Source organism: Triticum dicoccoides, chromosome 3B, assembly GCF_002162155.2.
Source record: "Triticum dicoccoides isolate Atlit2015 ecotype Zavitan chromosome 3B, WEW_v2.0, whole genome shotgun sequence".
NCBI classification, from domain to species: domain Eukaryota; kingdom Viridiplantae; phylum Streptophyta; class Magnoliopsida; order Poales; family Poaceae; genus Triticum; species Triticum dicoccoides.
Window position 1 is genome coordinate 525,586,089 of NC_041385.1, and position 8,254 is coordinate 525,594,342.

The window sequence follows — 8,254 nt, forward strand, 5'->3', positions numbered from 1 at the left end:
TTTTGAATGAGATCAACTACGGCCACTGAAAGGTAATATAGAAAGTAACCTGAACACTCAGCGGACGTGTGGCAAGATCAGAATAAAAGAGAGCATGCATGAGACATCGGAACCTATTAGTAGTGGCATAGTTTAATCACTGAACTGTGCATGACGCGTAATCCGCATGGAGCACGTCGATCATGATGAGCTGACACTTTTTTTCATGACATGAGGAATTAAGTACATTGTGGCTACTTAAATTGCAAAAGCTAAGTTTGCTAAAGTAAGATTTCTAAAAAGAAGTGAAGTCTATATATTAGCTAAAGCAACTGCAACAGGTAACCTCGCGTGCCATGATTTATTCTCCCCTATCGAGTGTCCCAGCAATGAGCGAATGCAGTTCAAAAGAAACAATTCAGGTGCCTACAAGCTCAAATGTAACTTCGAGTTACTACTGTGCTATGAACTGTGTGTGCTATTTTTAAAGATCACCTATTATAATAAGACTATTCACCTGCAAAAGATCGCCCTCATCAACGTCTAGCAGACTAGCACCATGGAAACATCTACCGAAGAATGATTTACGGAGATTCTTTGAATTATGGTGTTAACTGGTAGGGCCGCGGCAAATCGGAAATTTTGGAGTTGAACATTTCCAATGATTGTCCATTTGGGGGGATTACTAGACCTCAACAGTTGCCAGCCATCAGCACTTCTGTTGAAAACATCAACACGGCACTGCATCTGACAAATGAGTTCCATAGAAACTGATCAACTGGTGTACCCAATTTCCTTTTCGCATTCAGAAGATCCCTACACAAGAATAGTGCCGTCCACAACATCTCTCCATGGTAGGGCCTAACAATTAGAAAGGTCAAACAAATAAAGATGCACAGAATTGGCATTGAGCTTAAATTGATCCCAAGTTCTACTGATATGAACTGAATTTGCAAGAAGGAAAGAAACTAATTCAATGATCCGAGGATGAATATTTCAAGCAAGTCCAGAAGTCCATTAAGAAACAGGGTGTCTCAACTTCTTGCCGCCTTAGCCTTTTGCTAACTCACTTTGCATCTTACTCTTACATACCTTTATGTAGCGCACCCAACTCAGTAACTGGAGCTGAGGGCGGAAGGTAACACCACATCCAAAGTTAGTAAGGGCAACCAAGGCATTTTCTTTAGTTGGCCATAAAAGTTGATCACAGCTAAAAAGGTAAGAGAACTTACAAACAGGGCCATATGTGCAGCTGTTCTTATGGGGGCAGCAATGGTGTGATGAAATCTATGCAGCAATTTAGCAAGTAGCAATAAGAACAGGTTCACTATTCACCTCTTGCTGATAAGCAGACCGTGCACACTTTTTATATATGCTAGGCATAAACCATGTAGTTCTCACAAGGCGACCATTAATTGGATTAGTTCTTCATGAGTTGTTGCCGAACCTTATCGAGGCTGACCGTGCATACTTTTCATTGATGCTTCCTGAACTTTCATTGTAAGACATTGAAACTCTTTGTAACAATATATGGCTGTGTGCATCACCATGATGAAGAGGACAGGGGGTTTATCCTCCAATTTGAAGAAAATAATGCAAGCAGTTCTCACAAAACTTGGATTTCCACCTGGCAAACCAAACACCTGATGTTATCATAAAATTGCAAGTCGAACAACTAGCCTCCTCAGTGGGTACAGGCTGGTCTTCTGTGTCCTAGACAAGAGCAGCAGCCTACTTTGGTGGTGCCAATCAGACCCGAAGTACTGCTGCTGCACACTGAGAAAATATTACAAGGATCCATCTTCCAATGATTGAGGATCCTGAGACGTAGCTCATGCATGATATTCTTCCAGTATACTTCCTACTGGATTCCTTTTTAGCCACCCCACTGCTTTACATGATTCTTGCAGCCATAGCACTGCCAGAATGATGTATTGCCTTTATTTTGGTGAATGAATAGTTCCAACGTACCTTTACGGTAAGAGTATACAGTCCTTCGCATGACACGGATCCAAGCCGCAGACGAAAGGTTAAAGGAGAGCTGTGGTGTAAGTACTGGCAACGACCAGTCTACATTACATTTCTTTTCTAAGAGCCCCGGAGAGTTTTGGAATCCACTAGTGCGATGGCCTTGTCAATCTGACACAACCATCCTTCTCTCCAAAGCAACGAGGCACAAAACAGTGATTGGTGTGCACCAATGCATTTGGTTGTCTGAAGATTCAATGCTGACCCATGGATGGACCAAACTGCAACGCGTCAATTCAGGCTGGAGTGGAGTGTGGTGTGAAGGGTACGATCGTTAATGTCATGCTGCTTTGCTCTACTCCCTTCGTCCCATAATGTAAGACGTTTTTTGACACTACACTACACTAGTAATAAAAAAGAATTATATACGTCGCTGCTTTCGGTGGACTGATTGTGGTATCCTCGACAGTCTAGGGTTAAGTCCTTCAAATCCTTTATATATGCCTTTTGTGCTATTCCAATTCACATTCACCATTTGTACAAACTCATCTAAACTACTAACAGTTAACACATTTTATACACATTACATGCAGGCATTATTATCTTGGCGCATCGCTTTCTTTTTGTGCGCAAGAAAATCATTAATATCGGACAAGTTGGAACATGTGCACTTGCATATTTTCTTTTTTACAAAATGATCATATGTGCACTGTACCAAAAAAACAGTTAAGACCAACTTATTTTGTTAAATATATGTGCATAATGTTATTATTAATTTTGTATAGTGCATATATGTCCCACAACCATGAGTTCTTTTACATTATTTGAAGTGCACAAATATATTTTGGATAAAATAGATGCATATTTTACACTTCCCTTAGCCAGTACATGCGCAGAGATTTCATGAATTACTTGTTCAAATTTTAATGATTAAAATGGGATGAATAAATTATATTTGTATTACAACTGATGCGCACAATTAATTGTACCGAATGTATGTTTTGAGTGGTGACTCCGCCTATGTCTTCTTGGCATAGCCGGTCCCAAGCCCGGATAAAGGAGGAGGGTTGTGATAGGCTTGGCGAGCCAACGTAAAAACTAGCCAGTCCCATAGGTATGAAACCCATTTGAGCGAGAGTAGTACTAGGATGGGTGACCTCCTGGGAAGTCCTCATGAAAGGGTTTCATATCTAAGTGTTGTGATAGGCTTGGCGAGCCAACGTAAAAACTAGCCAGTCTTTTGGGTATGAAATCCATTTGGACGAGAGTAGTACTAGGATGGGTGACCTCCTGAGAAGTCCTCGTGAAAGGGTTTCATATCTAGCCTACCCCAACTTGTTTGGGATAAAAGGCTTCGTAAGTAAGTATGTTTTGAGTGGTACTTGTCATGGGAACGAGTCTGACAGTAGAAGTAGGGGGTACCTAGGAAGGGCAGTGTCCTAGCTACGGCGAGGTTGTACACACAGATTTACGAGTTCAGGCCCCTCACGGAGAAGGTAACAACCCTATGCCTCGGTGCCTCGGAGGCTTGTCGATTGGAGTGTGGAATAGTTACAGGGGGTGCGAACCCTTGTGCCAGAGGGGAAGGGTGGCTTATATAGAATGCGCCGGCCCCTCGCAGCCCTCAGTTACACAGGGGTTCAATGAGAGTTAAGTCCCGAACGTTACTAGTAACGCCCGCATTAAATGGTCTTTATGATGACGGAGTGAATGTCTAACCATTGCCATCCTGGGGTGACTCTAGGTATTCTGTACTCCGAGTGGATTCTTGTATGGTCGAGTGGAATTGGGATATCCGAGTGGAATCTTTTTTTGAGTGGATTGTACTTCATGAAGATTTCAGTCGGTATCTTCTGATGAACCTTATAGGCCTTGGACTCTTGTGTAGTGTCCTTGGGCAGGGCGTCTAGGTTAGGCCTAAGACGCTACCCTAGGTACATGTCATCATCATTAGCCCCCGAATGGATTGAGGACGTTGCTTTATTTATAAAGCGGGACGAAAGCCTTTTTCGGTAATGGATTGAGGACCGAGTGGAGAAGGGTTGAAGTTGATTCTGACCCGATTCAATGTCTTAAAGACATTTCCTCAAGGGCCTGACAGCATGCTGGCATGTTAACCCTTCGTCAATCGCCTTGATCGATTCTGGCTCCTGGAATTTCCGAGTGAATTATGTTGTATGTCTTTGAGTAGATTGGATTTGGATATCTCTGGGGTAATCGACTGCTTTGCGTTGTCCGGATTTCACGGGATTCGAAATTTAGAGAAGCGCGCGGGACAGGGCGCGGCGCGTTAAGCGAGGCAGGTGGATAGGGACTCCTCGATCCTCACGCCGCCTTTTTCGCCATGTATCGGCCCGGCGCCGGTTGCGGGATGCGCTAGGATTGCACGGGCCCACGAGGCAGTCACTCGGATGTGTGGCCATAAAAGGCGCTGATGCCGATGCGTGGTACTGTGCTCTCCATTCGCCTCTTTCCTCTCTGCTTCTCTATCTCGTCTCCCCCCAGCGCCACACCCTTCAACCAACTCCTCTCAAGCTCCGCATCAATGGCGAAGGACAAGATTGCGGCTTTGGAGCGCGCAAAGAAGACAACGGCTAAGGGCAAGAAGGCGGTGAAGGGGTCGACCTCTCGGTCCGCTCTTCCGCCTGGTTGGATCCAGGGGGATTGGATCCCCTCCACCGTCACGGAGGAGGATCTGGTGAATCTCGCCACCGACAGCCTGATTGCGAAGGTGTCTTGGAGGTTGCCAAAGGGGGAGATCGAGCCCGCGCCGCGCGAGGGCGAACGCGTTCTCCTCACGACACACGTCGATCAAGGTTTCTCTCTACCTCCTCACCCATTCTTCCGAGGTTCCTTGAACTTCTTTAGCGCTCAGATCCACCATTTTCCTCCCAACACCATCTCTTATCTTGCTGCATTCATTTCGATGTGTGAGAATTTCTTGGGGTGTCAGCCACACTAGGGATTGTTCAAGCATATTTTCACTTGCCGATCTCAGTCAGTGAAGAAAGCTAATCCGAGTAACGAGAGGACACACGTGATCCAAATGTGTGGGGGGTTAGGAATCCAGATGAGAGGTAGGAGCTCTTTTCCTCCTATGACCTTTCCTGAATCTGTTAGAGGTGGCAGTCGACCTTGTTCTATTGTAAGGATGTCCCAACTCCTGGTCAGTCGACTGGTCTTCCCCCTTTCTCTCTGGAGAGGCTCCACGCCCCTTGCTCATTGACTATAGAAGAACATGAGAAGGGTGAGGTGGCCATCCTAGTCGAAGCGGTCGTGGCGCTGATCCAGGGCAGAGTGACTAGCATGGATTTGCTGGTGTTTCTCAGTCGACGCATCCAGCCCTTGCAAGCTCGTGACCACCCCATGTGGATGTACTCAAGCCCAGCAGACACCGCTCGGACCCACCTGGAGGAGGTCGGAGAGGAGACGGTGGCGCAGTCGCTTCGGAGCATCACTGGGAACAAGGACAACCCACGCGGAGCAAAACGGATCTTGCCATTCGACGCTCAACATCCTCTCGGAGAGGTCTGGCCTGACTTGTCGAGTGTTTTTCCTTTTGCCTTTCGATATGTAACTGTACTAGAATCCGATTGAACTGTGTAATCCGTGTCTTGCAGGCATTCACAAATATGTACTCACCCGTGCCGAACGGAGAGCCACACCACAGAGGAGCAGAGAGCGAGGGCAGTGACGACATTGAGTATGCAGACGATAGCAGTGATGATGACGGTGATGACTCTGACTATGATGATGAGATCGAGTCACCACCACACTCCGAGCGTCGATCCAAGCAGTCACAAGACCCTGCGGCTGATCATGGCAAGGTCGCGGTGTCGAGTGTGAAGACCCAGAAGCGCACTCAGAGTCAAGCAAGGCCGCATACGACGCTAGTTCTGCTCTGCAGGCCAATGTCCAAGTAAGTACGATTGTAAGTTGATTTCCAATTGGTTTGTCTTCGTCTTGAACCTTGCTCTGATAGGATATGCTATCTGCAACTGCTGCTTTATTACTTGCAAGATGTCCGTAGATGAGCGTTTGGGAACCTTTAATGTGCATCTATCATGGGTCTGTGCCTCGAATTTGTACACCCACTGGGTGTTTTCAATTGCTGTGAAGTTTTTCTTCCACTCGTGTCGGTCAGGCCGTGTTGAGTGGGGTTATTGGTCCAGTGGGGGCACGCCGAGTGCACCCACTGGGTGTAGTCCCCGAGACCCGCGTCGAATGGTTGATTCGGCGGGGGTCTTAGAATATGTTTGTTTGCCGCTCTTCACTCGATGCGGTCAGGCCATGCCGAGTGGGTAACTGAACCAGTGGGGGCACGCTGAGTGCACCCACTGGATGTAGTCCCCGAGACCTCTGTTGACTGCGGGCAGTTGGCGGGGGTCTGAGAACAAGGAGAGTTTTTTTTTACTTTTCCAGTTGGTTCGGTCGGGCCGTACCGAGTGGTCAATTGGTCCAGTGGGGGCACACTGAGTGCACCCACTGGGTGTAGTCCCCGAGACCGCTGTCAACTGCGGCAGTTGGCGGGGGTCTGAGAACACCTCTTTTTCATAAGAACAATCTGGACTTGATCCTCTCCACTCGGAAGTGGAGGGTCTTTGCTTTTGTCGACTAAATTCTCTTTTTCTTGATTTCAGAAATCTTGTGAGCTTGGAACTCAATATGCTGCCCTGGAGAAGGACAAGATCCAACTCCAGCTCGAACTAGAGCATGCCAAGAAGAACCTGAAGGATGCACAGGCTAAAGTGAAGACCATGGGAGGTAATATTCTGTTGACTGTAAGCTTTGCAATTTCTTCTTTTCCATCCTTTGAACCGAGTGATTCCACTCGAGCAGATGTGTGTAGTGAAAATCTTCAACTCCAAGCACAACTGAAGAATGTTATTTCTTTAGACACCATGAAGCAGGCGCTGGAGAGGAAGGACACCGAACTTGCGGGAGCGCAAAAGGTGGCGCGAGAGAAAACTGAGGCAGCTGAGAAGAAGCTCGCTTCAGTCGGCAAACTTGAAAAGGAGAATGAGGCTCTGAAAGCTATTGTTGAGGAGGTGAAGAAGGAGGCCGCTCAGCTGAAGGAGGAGAAGGTCATCTTGACGGGTAAGGTGGACCAGCTCACTCGGAAGAGGGACGAGCTGGAGGCTTACTTGGGGGGTCTTGCGAAGAAAATGTATATCATGCTCGAACGTAACCTTTCTCGTCCAAGTGAATCCATAAAACTTCTACACCATACTGTTGCTGACTCGTACGATATTGTTGCTGACTCATACTTTCCCTTCTTGCGCAGAATTCTGTCAGAATTTTGAACAGGAGACCGACCGGATTGAACCAAGCCTAGACCCCATGAAGTCACTCGTCAAGGATGAAGCTGCCATGAACATACTGCGGCTCGAAGCTCGACTCGACAGCGTCTTGGGATATATTGCTCGACTGAAAGTGGCACTGTCAAGGATAGACCAAGAGTTGTGGCCAGAGGACAAACTTCAGAATGATCTCGAGTCTCTGATGACTCGTCTCAATGACATCCCAAGTCGAGTGCAAGCGTGGAAGAAAACAGCTGCTCGCTGTGAGACGACATGGCCCTCTCACTTGTCAGAGTCCATTGCAAGGATGCCAAAGAAGAGAAGCTGAAGGCTCTCCAAGTGGCAAACACGAAGAAACTCCAATTCGAATCTTTCATGGAGACTTTCATTGAGGCGACCACTCGCATAGCTGACGGCATCGACTTGGACACTTTCGTCGAGCCAGCGAGCCCTCCTCCTGCCGAGTGAACAAAAACACTTGATTTATTTGCCTCAGAATGCCGAGTGATCCTGTAATAGTTAAACTGCTTCGGGCTTGACATCCGATTGCTTGTGGTTCCGAACTTGACGGTTTCATCCGAATATTGCTTTTCTGCTTACAGAATGCTTTACATGAAGTTTTTTAACTTAGGTGAAAATGATTCGCAGCTAAGCCTCCGAGTGGGAGGAATGCTCTCCACTCGGAGTAGATTTTTAACTTAGGCGAAACGGATTCACGGCTAAGCCCCGGAGTTGGAGGATTGCTCTCCACTCGGAGTAGTTTCTTAACTTAGGCGAAACTGGTTCGCGACTAAGCCCCCGAGTGGGAGGATTGCTCGCCACTCGGAGTCGTTTTTTAACTTAGGTGAAACTGGCTCGCGGCTAAGCGCCCGAGTGGGAAGATTGCTCTACACTCGGAGTCGTTTTTTAACTTAAGCGAAACTGGTTCGCGGCTAAGCCCCTGAGTGGGAGGATTGCTCTCCACTCGGAGTCGTTTTTTAGCTTAGGCGAAAACTGGTTCGAGGCTA